The sequence below is a fragment of the Acomys minous genome, assembly GCF_964271855.1.
Source record: "Acomys minous genome assembly, chromosome: 9".
Taxonomy (NCBI): domain Eukaryota; kingdom Metazoa; phylum Chordata; class Mammalia; order Rodentia; family Muridae; genus Acomys; species Acomys minous.
The window spans coordinates 77,813,402-77,830,184 of record NC_140490.1 but is presented as its reverse complement, the minus strand read 5'-3'; the positions used below and the strand labels follow the sequence as shown (position 1 = coordinate 77,830,184).

Here is a 16,783-nt window from a genome sequence, read left to right as displayed (position 1 = left end):
ATCACCAAATAGAAGAGACCAGAAAATAAAATTTTCCCACCACTAATATTCAACAACACAGACAAAAGAAAAAATATTAAAAGCAGCAAAGGAAAAGGGCCAAGTAACATATAATGGCAAACCTGTAAGAATTACATCTGACTTCTCAGCAGAGACCATAAAAGCCAAAAAGGCCTGGACAGAGGTCCTGCAAACACGGAAATACCACAGATGCCAATCCAGACTATAATACCCAGTGAAACATTCAGTAACAATAGATAGAGGAAAAATATATTCTATGACAAAAAAAATTTTCATACAGTACCTATCCACAAATCTGGCCCTACAGAAGTTACTAGAAGGAAAACTCCCACCCAAAGTGACAAACTGCAAACAAAAAGAAACAAGAAATAGAAAACTTCACTGTTGCAAAAACATAACTATAGAAACATTCTTGTAACCAACATCAAAATCAAGAGACTTAATAGTCACTGATCATTAATACCACTCAACATCAGTGGTCTCAATTCTCTAATAAAAAGACACAGATTAAGTGAATGGATGAATAAACAAGACCCAATATTCTTCTGCATTCAAGAAACACATCTCAGCCCCATGGATAGACGTTACCTCAGAGTAAAAGGTTGAAAAATGTATTATAGGCAAACAATCACAAGAACCAAGCTTGTGTAGCTATTTTAATACCTAATAAAATAGATACCCAACCAAAATTAATCAAAAGAAAGGAACATTGTCACTTCATACTCATCAAAGTTAAAGTCTACCAAGAGGACATCACAATTCTAAACATCTACACTCCCAATACAAGGGCACCCACATTTGTAAAAGAACTATTTAGAAAGTTTCAACCACACATCGATCCCCACACATTAATATTGGGAGTCTTCAACATCCCACTTTCACCAAAGGATAGGCCAGAGAAACAGAAAATAAACCAAGAAATAAGAACACTAACCAACATCACGAATCAATAGCTCTAACAGATATCTACAGAATTTTTCACCCAAACACAAAGGATTATACCTTCTTCTCAGCACCCCGTGGAACCTTCTCCAAAATTGATCAGATAGTAAGTCACAAAGCAAAGCTCAACAGATTCAAGGAGATTGAAATAATACCTTGTATCCTATCAGATCACCATGGTATAAAGCTGGTTTTCAACAACAACAGAAATAACAAAAAGCCTACACACACATGGAAACTAAACAACCCTCTACTTAATGACACCTGGGTCAGGGAACAAATAAATAAATTAATGACTTCCTGAAATTCAATGAAAATGAAAGAAAAAAACATACCTAATTTTATGAGACACATTGAAAGCTGTGTTAAGAGGAAAATTCATAGCACTAACTACCTTTATAAAAAAAATGCAAACATCCCATATGAGCAATTTAATGACAATCTGGAAGCCCTAGGAAAAAAAGAAGCAGAAACACCAAAGAGGAGTAGATGTCTGGAAATAATCGAATTCAGGGCTGAAATCAATAAATTAAAAACAAAGAGAACAAGTCACAGAATCAAAAATAAACAGGAGCTGTTTCTTTGAGATAATCAACAAGATAGACAAACCGTTAGACAAACTAGCTAAAAGGCAGAGAGACATTATCCAAATTAATAAAATCAGAAATTAAAAGGGAGACATAACAAAGACATTATCCAAATTAATAAAATCAGAAATTAAAAGGGAGACATAACAACAGAAACAAAGAAATACAAAAAAATCATAAGAAAGGGGGCCGCGCTGGCCTCCAGGCGGCTCGAAGATGGTGGCGGCTTGCAGCGTGCTCCTATGCTGAGCAGAGCTGCTCTGCGGGAGGATGGCCTCACTCGGGTCAACCGTCACAGGGGAGCCCGCGGCGGACAGCTGCCGGAACCAAGGCGGAGCTATGTCCTCCAGCCCTGCCGCCGCCGCCTAGGCCGTCATCGCCTCTGCTCCCTCGCTGTCAGCTCTCAGGCCGCCGCTGCCCCTGCAGCGCGAGCCACTATACAACTGGCAGGCCACCAAGGCGTCGCTGAAGGAGCGCTTCGCCTTCCTCTTCAACTCGGAGCTGCTGAGCGATGTGCGTTTCATGCTCTGCTCGGCAAGGGTCTCGGCGCTGCTGCTGCCGGGGGCCCGCAGCGCATCCTCTCGACCTAGCGGCCAGCAGCGATCTTCGACTCCATGTTCAACGGCAGCATGGCCACGACGTTGGCGGAGATCGAGCTGCCGGGCGTGGAGCCGGCCGCCTTCCTGGAGTTGCTGAGATTTTTGTATTCAGACGAAGTTCAAATTGGTCCAGAAACCGTTATGACTACTCTTTATACTGCTAAGAAATATGCAGTCCCTGCCCTGGAAGCACATTGTGTAGAGTTCCTCACCAAACATCTTAGGGCAGATAATGCCTTTATGTTGCTTACCCAGGCACGGTTTTTTGATGAGCCTCAGCTGGCTAGTCTTTGTCTAGACACGATAGACAAAAGCACGATGGATGCAATAAGCGCAGAAGGGTTTACTGATATTGACATAGATACACTCTGTGCAGTTCTAGAAAGAGACACACTGAGTATCCGTGAAAGTCGACTTTTTGGAGCTATTGTACGTTGGGCAGAAGCAGAATGTCAGAGACAACAATTGCCTGTGATGTTTGGAAACAAACACAAAGTTCTAGGAAAAGCACTTTCTTTAATCCGGTTCCCACTGATGACAATTGAGGAATTTGCAGCAGGTCCTGCTCAATCTGGAATTTTGTCAGATCGTGAAGTGGTAAACCTCTTTCTTCATTTTACTGTCAATCCTAAACCCCGAGTAGAATACATCGACAGACCACGATGCTGCCTCAGAGGGAAGGAATGCTGCATTAATAGATTCCAGCAAGTAGAGAGCCGCTGGGGTTATAGTGGAACCAGAGATCGGATCAGGTTCACAGTTAACAGAAGAATCTCTAGTTGGATTTGGTTTGTATGGATCTATTCACGGGCCCACGGATTATCAAGTGAATATACAGATCATTGAATATGAGAAAAAACAAACCTTGGGACAAAACGATACTGGATTTAGTTGTGACGGAACTGCTAACACATTCAGGGTCATGTTGAAAGAACCAATAGAGATCCTGCCCAACGTGTATTACATGGCATGCGTGACACTCAAGGGTCCAGATTCTCACTATGGCACAAAAGGACTGAAGAAAGTAGTACATGAGACCCCTGCTGCAAGCAAGACTGTATTTTTATTTTCAGTTCCCCTGGCAATAATAATGGCACTTCAATAGAAGATGGACAGATACCAGAAATAATATTTTACACATAATCTAGTGTTAACAACCATTCGGTCTAACCTCAAAAGCATAAATGACTGGCTACAAATAGTCTGAGTGTCATTAGTATTTATAATTGCAGAATAAGAAACATTTTAGTTTCTCAGAAGTAAAAAAGCTCATTTAAATCTCTGCATGATTTAAAGGCAGACTTTCCATTTTCTTGTAACCCTTGAAGCAAAGAGAAGCAGGTTGTATGAAAACTGCAATCTCTACTGCTTCATTTCGTGTGATTTTGTAGGTCTGCTGACTTGTCATCTTTCACTAGTTTGGGAATTGAAGGAATCTTGTCATAAATAACAGAAGTGAGTGTGTGGTTTTTTTATTCAATTTTTGTTTTAACTATTTTGAAAGTTAGATGAGATGGGTCACTATTCCTACAGAATTCTTTTTAGGTCAAATAACTCATTTCAGAAAATTTAAAAAACTGACTTTATATTTGGGGTTTTGAAATACCTGATTGTTAACATTTGGAATAATGCTAAAAGTAAGTCTAAAAAACACCCAAGAAAAATTTTAGTGCATTTACAGAAAAGGTATTTTGTAATAGTATAGCAGTGTATTGCATAGTATTGTTTTAAACCTGTAAGTAAAGTTTGTATAAATTCATGTAATATAAACAGATACAAAGGGATGACCTAAGATGGGGTCTTTATCACTCCCATCCCACTATGACTGTCATGGGTGCTCTCAGTAATCCTAGATGGTTGACATGTGACAGATGCCAACAGATGCCACTTGAGCTCAGCAGTAACCTTGCCCAGTAAGAAGGGGGTGAAGTACCAAGAGCCCTAGCAGCTATTTCAAATCATAAAGCCACTCCTGCTGAAAAGGAAGGGAACTTTTTGTCACCTCAAAGTTCTATCCAAGAATTAAAACTGCTTGGTATTTGTGACTTCGTTGATGTGACCAGCATATATAGTAAGAGTGGATCAAAAGAACACCTGGTAGTGTAACATTTCTACATTTTTATACAAAGCAGATTTTTAAGATACAAGTGAGATAACATTTTCCTCCTGAAAATGATTATCTTATAAAAAATAAACCTTGTATAATTAAGCTTGAGGCATATAGGTCTATCAGATAGTTGTGGAAAATTATTAAAAATAAAAATTCTTTTAAGCATCAACCTAAGAATCTTTTCTAAATAGGCTATAAAAGTTTTCATCAAAAGTAATATTTTGTATTTTCAAGAGAGCAGGGAGGTGTTGTGTTGGTGGCCAGGGCCTCTTGAAGTTGTTGAAGAAAGGGAAGTGTTTTCTGTCTATTCTGGTACCACGATCTTGAGGGCATAAGCCTCTGTTACCTGGAATACCTGTGGAATGTGTGATTCTGCTTAACTGAAGACTCTATAGTAGCCATTTTGAGAAGTATTTCTTAACAAGTATTGCATGCCAGAGGTAAGTTAGTGCTTTTTGACATTTGAGGCATTTACATGCCTTGTGTTGTACTGAGCAGCTGTAACTGAATATAGTCATGGAAGGTACAAGAAATAGAACCACTCACTTACATTGGGACATCACCTGTAATTTTTAAAATAAATTTATCCTTTTTGTTTAAAAAAATCATAAGCTCCTACTTCAAAGGCATATATAGCACAAAATTTGAAAATCTAAGGGAAATGAGCAATTTTCTTAGTGATTCCACTTGCCAAAATTAAATCAAGATCAGATAAATAAATTAAATAGTCCTATTTCTTCTACAGAAATAGAATCAGTCATTAATAGTCTCCCAGCAAATAAAGAAAAAATTAAAAAAGAAAAGCCCAGGGCCAGATGGTTGCAGTGCAGAATTCTACTACACCTTCAAAGAGAAGCTAATTCTGATACTCTTCAAGCTATTCCAAAAGATAGAAATAGATGGAATATTACCAAATTCATTCTATGAGGTCACAGTCCCATTGATACCTAAACCTCACAAAGACTCAACAAATAAAGAGAATTTCAGACCAATGTCTCTTATGAACATTGACACAAAAACACTCAATAAAATACTAGCAAACCGAATAAGAGAACATATCAAAGATATGATTCGACATCACCAGGTAGGCTTCTTTTTAATATTTTATTAGTTTATTCAAATTCCATCTAAATTTTTAGCCCATCCCTTGTATCCTCCCATTCCTCCCTCCCTCCCTCTTCCCCTCTACTCCCCTCACCTATGTCTGTGACTGAGGGGGACCTCCTCCCTATGCATATGCTCATAGGATATCGAGTCTCTTCTTGGTGACCTGTTATCCTTCCTCTGAGTGCCACCAGGCCTCCCCATCAAGGAGACATGGTCAAAAATGAGGCACCAGAGTTTGTATGAAAGTCAGACCTCACTCTACATTCAACGGTGGAAAATGTCTGGTCTATCAGCTAGGTCTGGGTAGGAGTTCGAAGTTTACTGCCTATATTTTCCTTGGCTGGTGCCATAGTTTGAACAGAACCCCAGGACACAGATCTGCCTGTCATAATGATCTTCGTGTAGGTTTCCAGGACCCTCTGGATCCTTCTATTTCCCTATTTTCCCACCCTTCTCTCACCTAAAGTCCCAATAGGATGTCCTCTCCTCTGACCCACTCTCCTGGTAAGTAAAGTCTTTCATGGGACATGCCCCTTGGGCTAGTGTCTCGATACAAGTGAGCATATGTCATTTGTCCCTTTTTGCTTCTGGGTAAATTCATTCATTATGATAATTTCTAGTTCAATCCATTTTTTGGCAAATTTTGGGATTTCCTTGTTTTTAATAGCTGAATAGTATTCCATGGTGTAAATGTACCACAGTTTCTTTATCCATTCTTCTACTGAGGGACACTTGGGCTGTTTCCATGTTCTGGCTATTATGAATAAGGCAGCTATGAACATGGTTGAGTATATGTCCCTGTTGTGTGGTAGAGCATTTTCTGGGTATATTCCAAGGAGTGGAATACCTGGATTTTAAGGAAGCCCTATTCCCATTTTTCTGAGAAAGCACCAGATAGATTTCCAAAATGGCTGTACTAGTTTGCATTCCCACCAGCAAAGAAGGAGAATTCCTCTTTCTCCACATTCTTGCCAGCATGTGGTGCCACTTGAGTTTTTTTATCTTAGCCATTTTGATGGGTGTAAGATGGAATCTCAATGTCATTTTGATTTGCATTTCTCCGATGACTAATGAGGCTGAGCATTTTTAAGTGTTTCTCAGCCATTTGATATTCCTCTGTTTAGAATTTTCTGTTTTGTTCTGAGCCCCATTTCTAAATTGGGTTATTTGAATTGGTGGTGTTTAATTTCTTGAGTTCTTTATATATTTTGGATATTAGACCTTTGTCAGATGAAGGGTTGGTGAAGATCTTTTCCCAGTCTGTAGGCTGTCGCTTTGTTCTCTTGACAGTGTCTCCTGTCTTACAGAAGCTTCTTAGCTTCATGAGTTCCCATTTATTAATTGTTGACATTAAGGCCTGGGCTATTAGTGTTCTGTTCAGGAAGTTGTCTCCTGTGCCAATGTGTTCCAGGCTCTTCCTCATTTTTTCCTCTAACCGATTTAATGTCTCTGGTTTTATGCTGTGGTGTTTAATCCATTTGGACTTGAGTTTTGTGCATGGTGACAAACAGGGGTCTAATTGCATTTTTCTACATGTAGACATCCAGTTAGACCAGCACCATTTGTTGAAGATGCTATCGTTTTTCCATTGAATAGATTTGGCTTCTTTGTCGAAAATCAAGTGACCATATGTGTGTGGATTCATCTCTGGGTCTTCAATTCAATTCCATTGATCCACCAGCCTATTGCTGTGTGAGTACCATGCTGTTTTAATTACTGTTGCTCTATAGTACAGCTTGAGATCAGGCATGGAGATTCCTCTGGAGGATCTTTTATTGTATAGGATTGTTTTTGCTATTCTGGGCTTTTTGTTTCTCTATATCAATTGAGAATTGATCTTTCAATATCTTCAAAATATTTTGTAGGTATTTTGATAGAGATTGCTTTGAATCTGTAAATTGCTTTGGTAGGATGGCTATTTTGTCTATGTCATTTGTCCCTATGTCTATGACATCTTCTCATGTCAACCTCAAACTCTTTCTTCAGAGATTTAAAGTTTCCTCCAAACAAGTTCTTCATGTGTTTGGTTAGAGTTACTTCTAGATATTTTATATTGCTTGTGGCTATCGTGAAGGGTGTAGTTTTGCTAATTTCTTCCTCTGCATGTTTCTGATTTGTATATAGAAAAGCTACTGGTTTTTTTAGTTAATTTGGTATCCAGCAAATTTGCTGAAGGTGTTTATCAGCTGTCAAAATTCTCTAGTGGAATTTTGGGGGTCACTTATATCATACTATTATATCATATGCAAATAGGGATAACTTGACTTCTTCCTTTCCCATTTGGATCCCCTTGATCTCCTTTTGCTATCTTATTGCTCTGGCTATAACTTCAAGAACTATATTGAAAAACTATAGAGAAAGTGGGGAGCCTTGTCTGGTCCCCAATTTTAGAGGAATTTCCTTGAGTATCTCTGCATTTAATTTAATGTTGGCTATTGGCTTGCTCTATATAGCCTTTATTATGTTTAGGTATGTGCCTTGTGTAAACATGAATGGGTGCTGAATTTTGTCAAATGCAATTGGACACTGAAGGCATGACCCATGTCTCCCGATAGCGTGGAAGATCCTGCTGGGCCTGTGGGAGCTGACACAGTTAGGTTCTGTCTGTTGGAGAGTGCACTGTGGGCCAGAGACAATACGGTTTCAGGCCACTGGCGGGATCTAAGGTGACCGCACTTTCTGCTAGATTTTTCTGCCCATTTTTTGAAATGGGGAGTATTCTTGTGGTTACATTTCTTTTCAATCAAGGAAGTCAGTGAAGCAATCATAGATACACAGTACAAAGTACAGAATGCAAAGTATTAATGATGTCATCATTCTTAAATCATTAGCTTGTTATCAGTACCCATGTGCCCTTATCAAAAGTCAATGTTCTCTCATTGTGCCAAACATCTGTGTGCCAAGACAGTTTTTTCTTATTTCTTCTTTTTATCTGAGTGTCCCTATCTGAGCTTTCTTAAACACTTTATTTGTAAATCACAATATAAATTAACTGATGATTAATTATTGCCATGTTTCTTTTGATAAGTGGAGCAGAACTTGGTGGTGAACTCCTGGCCTGAATGGTCCTAGGCTGTAGTTCCATGTTAGGGCATTTCATAGCAACATAGTCATGTCTGAAAAGTTCTGGCAGCAGAGTATTTCAGGAGCAAACTAAGACAGATTATACAAACACAACAAGTAAAAAGAAGGCTACAATCAGTTACTCCTGCCAGGAACATCAGACCCATTCCAGGAGGCTCTCCCTGGGCAAGGGTCATCGCCTCGGGTTGTACAGTAACATTTGTCACATTGACTCCTCTGGTGGGGTCATGACAAATTCTCAACAGAGGAATACCAAATGCCCGAGAAACACTTAAGGAAATGCTCAATATCTTTAGTGATCAGAGAAATGAAAATCAAAACCACTCTGTGATTCCAACCTACACCCATCAGAATGGCTAAGATCAAAAACTCAAGTGACAGCACATGCTGGTGAGGATGTGGAGAAAGGGGAACACTCTTTCATTGCTGGTGGGAATGCAAACTAGTACGACTTCAAAAATCTACCTGACTCTTTTTTAGAAAACTGGGAATATGGCTTCCTCAAGACCCAGCTATTCCACTCTTTGGTATATACCCAGAAGATGCTCCAGCACACAACAAGGACATATGCTCAACCATGTTCATAGCAACCTTATTCATAATAGCTAGAACATGGAAACAGCCTAAGTGTCCCTCAGTAGAAGAACGGATAAAGAAACTGTGGTACATTTTCACCATGGAATACTACTCAGCTATTAAAAACAAGGAATTCCCAAAATTTGTGGACAAATGGGTGAATCTAGAAATGATCATACTGAGTGAATTAACCTAGAAGCAGAAAGACTCACATGGTATATACTCACTTATAATTGGACACTAACCCAAAAAGCATGTCCCATGAAAGTCTTCACTTACCAGGGATAGATGTGAGGACTTCCTATTGGGACTCTATGTGAGAGAAGTATGGGAGAATTGGGAAATAGAAGGATCCACAGGGTCTTAGAAACCTATAAGAAGAACATCATTATAGGTGGACCTATGTCCATGGGGCTATGCTCAAACTAGTGAACCAACCAAGGACAACACATGCAATAAACTTCAACCCCCTACTCAGTTCTTCCCAATAGACAGGTCATTCTCCACAGTTGAGTAGAAAGCAGAGACTGATTCTGACACAAACTCTGGTGCCCCATATTGACCACTTCCCCTCAGGGGAGGCATGGTAGCCCTCAGAGAAAGAATGAGCAGGCTACCATGATGAGACTTGATAGCCTAAGACCATATGTTGTAACTCTGCCTTTTAGTTAGTTTGGCTTAGGATTTTTCTCTCGGTAAATTTTCATAGAACCAAATCATTGTTTTGCTGGTTCGTAGTACTGTTCTTCATTTCTAATTTATTAATTTCAGCCCTGTGCTTGATTATCTCCTGTGGTCTAGTTCACCTGAGTGTGTTTGTTTCTTTTTGTTCTACAGTATTCGGCTGTGATATTGAATTGCTACTATGAGATCTCTTCAATTTCCTTATAAAGTCATTTAGTGATATAAACATTTTCTTAGCACTGCTTTCATTGTGTCACATAGGCTTGGGTATGATGTACCCTCATTTTTGTGAATTTTAGGAAGCATTTAATTTCTTTGCTTATTTCTTCACTGACTCAATTGTTCTTGAGTGGAGATGTTTGGTTTATATTACTTGGTAGACTTTCTGTTGTTTCTGTTTTGGTTGAAATCAAGTTTTAGGACATGGTGGTCTGATAAGATAGAAGAGGTTATCCATTTCCTTGTGTCTGTTGATATTTGCCAGCTTGACATCTATATTGGCAGTTTTGTAGAAGATTCTCTGAGGTGTTGAGAAGACTGTATCTTCTTTTATGTGCTGAATGAAATGTTGTAGATATCCAATAAGTCCATCTGATTCCTAACATCTGTTAGTTTAATTATTTCTCCACTTAGTTTCTGTATCGATTATTTGTCCACTGGAGAGAGAATGGTACTGAAGTTTCCTACTATTAATGTGTAGGCTTCAATGTGTGATTTAAGATTTAGTATTTTTCTTGCTTTTGGGGCATAGATGTTCAGAATGAAGCATCAGTTACATTGGGGTAATGTCTACCTTTTTGCTAAGGTGTGTATCAGGCTGGTAGATACTGTTTTCCATCCATTCTATTAACTTTTTTGGGAAATTGAGTGGATTGATGTTGAGATATATTAATGACCAACGATTATTAATTCTTGTTATTTTGATGATGATCATTCTGTGTGTGTGTGTGATTGTGTGTGTGTGAGTGTGAGTGTTTGAGTGTGTGTGCTTCTTTCCATTTTTGCTGGTGTATAACTATTTCCTGTGTTTTGTTGGATGCAATTACCTCTTGCATTTAGAGGTTTCATTCTTATCTTTTCTGTATGGCTAGCTTTGTTGCTAGATATTGTTTCAATTTATTTTTGTCTTGAAATATCTTTTTTCCTTCATCTATGGTGGTTAAGAGTTTTTCTGGTTATTGTAATTTTCAGATGAAATTCTGAGAGTTCTGCCTTTGTACGTTGGTGACATTTCCTGTGGTAGCTTTTATATTCTTTCTTTCTTCTGTAGGTTTAGTGTTTTGATTATTGTGTGCCAAGAGGATTTTATTTTCTGGTCCAATTGAAGTGGTCCTCTGTAAGCTTATGGTGTATTTACAGGCTTTATATTCTTCATTTTGGACAAATTTTCTCCTATGAATTTCTTGATAATAATATTTTTCCATGGACTTAGACCGCTTCATTGTCTTTATTCCCATTTACTTAAGTTGGATCTGTACAAAGCATCCGCATCCCATATTTCCTGGACGTTTTGTGTCAGAAACTTTTTAGATTTAGAATTTTCTTTGATGTATCAATTTATTCTTTTTTCTTTTTCTTTTTTATTAAATATTTTTAATTTTTCACATATACATTTATATTATTACACATATATAAAATAAACTACTTATAGCAAGAATAACCATGACACAATCAACAATTATATAAATGTTACATTCTTAATGTTTTGGCTTTTTGTTTTTGACAGCCTTGAAGAAAACATATTTCCTATCTTGGTGGGTCTAAATTTCCTAACGTAAGCCAGTATCTATCATATCTCATCATTATCAACATCTATCTAGACCTAAAAACATCTTAACCCCTAAACAACTAAGCTGCGTTATAAAACTAAGCTACCTGGTCTTCAACTCCATATGAAGCTTGAGAAGGAATAAAATTGATTATCTGGGTATTAAGGGTTGTGCAGGTTTCCAAATGAGAAGATGATAGCAGAGAAAATTTGCTAACAGAATGGTCACCCAAAACCCTCTATAACATTGGAGCATCTTCTTCAGCCTTCTGGCCCGATATATCTGACAGATATATTTGTGAGACAGGAACTATGGAGGACTTGTGTATCCTGTCTTGGAAGAGTTTGCCTGTCGACTCAGCCTGCATCCAAGTTTGCCCCTTTCTAAGCAGAATTCTGTCTGTGGTATAAATGAGGACATTTTCCCAGTGGCCTGTTTGCCATATGTGTAGCCATCTCAATAAGGAGGTACTTTGATGCTCACCATCCTCTTTGAGGTAGTGGGGGGGTTTCCTCTCTCATTGTCAGTGAATCTTTAAAGTAATTAAAACACTTTAAATGACATATTCTGTATGTCTCTGAGGTCTTTGAAGACATTGTCTAGCTATTTTATCTATTTTCCTACTTTCTTTTTAATCTTCCCATTATTGAGAGACTGTGTATGGTTTATTTAAAAACTGAAGACTCTTTGTTGGTATACAACCTGATATTGACCTAAGGTTTCCTTGCAATGTTTCTAGACTCCAAGAGCCCAACCTGGGCATAGGCAATGATTTTTTTAGTCTCTCAAAAAACTGGTAATTCAGCATCTACATAATCATCATTAATATGTCTGCCAGCTTCTTAAAACTGCTGAAAGACTTATGTTGTTGGGGTATGCCAATCCCTCTTGGAAAAATTGCCTCTACAACATTGATAATCACCAGAAACATTTGCTATATTTATATTTCATGGGGAACAATTCATCACATAGAACAGGCCCTGATGTTAAAGAGATATGAACCCTCTTAAAATCGCATGGCATAAAACTTGACAAAAACAAATCTTGTTTGAGAGTATTTCCTTCCCACATGGGATATCAGGCCCACAGGTAATATTTACACCTGAATGATGTGCCCAAGGCACTGCTCTTACCCAAAATAAAAAGAATTAAGGAGAGAAATGACCCTCTCCCTGTTTTTTCTATCACAAGCATAGTTTGCCAATGCTTAGGAACCATTAAAACAAGCCCATATAAAAACACTGCCTCTTCTTTGACAACTAAGTCTGACATTCAGGGCCATAAAGGCATCCATACCTCACATCTCACAGCCCTCACTGAATTCATATGGCAAATCAAAGCCAGGTATCACCCTTACCTCCTATAACATCCTGGAGGTCCCCAAGCCACCTGCCCCACTCAATGTTTTCCAATCCAACTACCCAGATTCCCAAAGATCTCCATGATAAAAACAGATAATTGCTCACCTTCACCCTCCCATAACCCTCCACCTAATCCACCTTTTGCCAACGTGGAGAGAACAGTCCCTGAATTTTCTTCCCCTAGCCAACAAAACCACATCCTTCATAAGCCCTCTACCTCAATAGAAAAAAAACTCATATGAACTCACAGAGGCTTAGCCTGAAATCACAGGTCATACATGGTCTGAACCAGGTCCTTGGTAAATGTAGTATAGCTTTCAGGTTAGTATTGGAATAAATACCTGACTGTGTGAATGAGTGTGCATCCGATTCTTGTGCCTTCTCTTGGGTGTTTTTCCTTCTATTATTTTACCTTGTCCATCTTTGATGTGATGTATTTTGTTTTATGTTATTATACTCAATTTTGTTAAAAAAAAATAAATCTATCATAAAAAATAGAAGTAAAAGTTTTGTTTGCTTTAAATAAATAATGATGCCTAGTAGTGCATATTTCCTCATATCTAGTATTATATATTTAACCTTTATTTTATCTAATTATGCAAAAGTTCAAATTATTTTATTTTAGATATTAAAAAAATGAAACACTAGTCAGGAGGAGTGTTCGTCCTCACAATGAGAATGGATGGATAAATAATGAACAAATAATTTAATGAGACTAGGGGAATTGTAAAAGTTCCCTTTAGTGTTTCTAGTATGAGTTGAAACTGAAAACTCCAGTGTCGAAGGCAGGATACAGCTTCTTTATTTGGCAAATGTATGAATCACTTTTGCTCTACCAAACCTCACATGAAATGTTATGTATGTACATGAGTAAGCATAGCACATGGACACTTGTCTGTATTGTTTATTTCAGAATATACAGGATATGATATCAAATTTAATGGCCCTTAACAGATGGGCAAATAAATATATCATCCAAAAATCATATGATTTTGCCTTCATATATACATAGTCATTTTTCTCTACTTGCAAAAGATTATTAGAATTTTGAAAGTTTTATTAAATGTATTACCTTTTATATTTTAAATATTTACAAACTTATTTTTAATTAAATAATATAACTATTTATATAGATACTTTAAAATTAGCTTCTATTTAATTTGAATAAATTTAATTTTGATTAAAACTCAAAATTGAAGATGAAACTAAACAAATATAATTATTGAGTCTATACTTTTCTAGACCTATTTGAATTCAGATGAAAAGCACATGGCAGTCTATATATAAATAAAGGAGTTGTTCTTACCCTGGAAAAAATAATGATATCACTATCAGGAATTGGGGAAGAAATAGGAAGGCATCATGTTAAGGTACACAGTAAAACTTGGGAAATTTAGAGCTTTCATAGACTCTAGTTTCATTAGTGTATGTGCTGTGTCCGTGTGTGTGTTAAGTGTCTATTGGTGTGCATACGTGACATATGCATTTTTACACAAATAAAGTAGGACGAGTATTATTTGAGAATTGCAAAGACCTAGAGGAATTAAGGATAGAGTATTGTGTAAAGCCAGTAGGAAGAAACTATCATTATCATACTTGCAATGCAGACTCTAGACTGCAACAAAGAATAGATTACTAGGAAAATGGTGTAGGAAGATTTTATACATTAAACCCATATTTGTTTCCCAGTTCTTACTCCTAAAATACTCAATAATAATTCTTGGCACACATTACCTGAATATAAAAAACAAAACTCAATGTTGAAAATCAAAGATGAAGTACAAGAAATGGGTTACCACAAGTTATTTATCTGTGAGAACTGACAATCTAGGATATAGATCATATGTAAGAACTCAAATATTTAACTTAGTTCTCATTAATAATGTAGGTGTTGATAGAGTGATACATCTTTTTAATATTTGAAATGATATAAAAAGTCTGGAGTTCTCTCTAGATCTTGTTTATCCTTTAAAAATCAACCCTTAATATGTAAACTTCCTCAGATTTTGTGAATAGGTGTATGATTTTGGATACAGCAGAACTCAAATAAATTAATGGATTTCACCTGATTGTTGATTCTCCAGACATTGTATACACAGGTTTTGGTTATATATTCTCTTCTTGTCACTGGTGTGGCATATTCCATAGTGTAAATGCTCTGTGGCTCTCAGATGCCTCACACAAGAGGCTGCCTCTCCAACACATAGATTGGTGACACAGTGCTCACCATGTAGTCATGAGGCCTTTTGCATATCCCTCCTGAATCAGTAACTTATGTTTCACTATGAATCATCTAAAGCAAAACCTAGTGACATGTTTCTAATGGCATTCACATAAACAGATTTGTCAGATGGTTGAGATGCCAAAATTTTTATAAATGTTGCTCTACCTAGGGATTTGACTGGCCACAAACATGAATGATGTCATGGAACCAGAGAAAGAACTATTGTCATATATATTTATCAACTCATATTTGTCACATGGACTGTGGACCACAGATGACAAGTACCAGGGAAGATTCCTTGAAGAATGAGCAAGGGCCTTGGGGAGAAAAGGAACCAAGAATGTGCAAGTAGACTTTCCATTGTCCAGAAATATAAAAGAAAGAAGGAACACATGGGTGCCCATATGATAGGTTGATAGCATGACACTTCACAATCCACAATACCCAGGTTTACAGTAGGACAAAGATGTTCACTTTGATTTTGTTCTTCTTGCTCTGAACAGTCCACTTCTTATGACCAGTTTCATTCCTTCCACGTGCTTTTGGAGAATGAAGCAGAATGGAAAAAAAGAAAGGGAACTTAATGACAGCTTGTGTCTTCTCACTTCATGCAGTGGGATGGCCTGTGAAGAAAGAGTATTTTAACATCATTCTGAAAAAGCTGTAAGTGCTTTCATATTTTTCTTGTAGATTTCATCACAAGAATTTCAGGAGTGGTCTGAAGATGAGAAACAGAATAATGCTTTGAGTGTTCTATCCTGTTCTTCCAATGTGCACACCAAGAAACAACCCAAAATTCATTTATGAGTTCAATGCTATTTTATGATATTAAATTGCTATTTTATGCTTTTTCCAGTTAGCCTCCTAATTTCAAGGCTAGAAGTTGAGTAAACAAATGTACCTCTATCGTGATCCACAGGAAATAGCCCTCCTGTTGACATTTTTCAGTGCATAACAGCTAGTGCTTTATTATTAAAAGATATCCCATACTATTTCAATAAGTTTAATCCTGAGAAGATACAATTAAATAGCCATAGAGTGTGTGCTGATGACTATTCTGTCAGTGTGTACCTACTAGTACATGGGCTGGAGCCCCTAATGTTTGCACTACACCTAGGTACAGAAAGCTTTCACAAAGATGTTCAGTTACTCTCTGAAATTATCTGGATGTGGTCAGTCTATGAAATCTGAACCTCCATCAAGAATATAAGTAGGATTTTGTTCCAATGTGAACTTTAAAGTAGTCTTTATATCTCCATCATAATTTGTACACACACACACAACCACTGGCCTTTAAATATTACAAAGTCCAGTTCTTTACTCTCTCTTTAGCATAAAGAAGGAATGCTTAGACTGTAAATTTAATGTTTGAAAAGTGAGGCTATCACTAATAGTGGTGAAAACTTACTTTCCTTCTCACTTGACTGAGTTACATTTGTAGCATATGTACCTGAGAGTACTTGAGAACATGATTAGAAGAGTTTCCTAGTAGCACATCACTGCAATTCCTTAAGAATTATGTGTCTTCTTTTTATGTTTAAGTTATTTTCTGACACTTTTATTACATTTTTCACTTAGGTTTTTCTTTCAGTAAGATTACTAAGTATAATTGCATATTTTACCATGTTGATACTGTACACATTTTGGCTTTATGGATTTCTGCTATTTGTTTTCAAGCATGGAACTTTACATTAAAAGGCAACTTAGATATATCAAGTA

The 16,783-nt window shown here is 37.2% G+C and overlaps 1 pseudogene across 1 annotated transcript; it reads left to right on the top strand.

The window, feature by feature from the left end:
* The first annotated feature begins 1,820 nt into the window (after positions 1-1,820).
* LOC311605825 (BTB/POZ domain-containing protein 1-like) lies at positions 1,821-4,864 on the top strand (annotated as a pseudogene). The gene has a single exon. The product of its transcript is annotated as a BTB/POZ domain-containing protein 1-like (transcript).
* Positions 4,865-16,783: the final 11,919 nt, after the last annotated feature.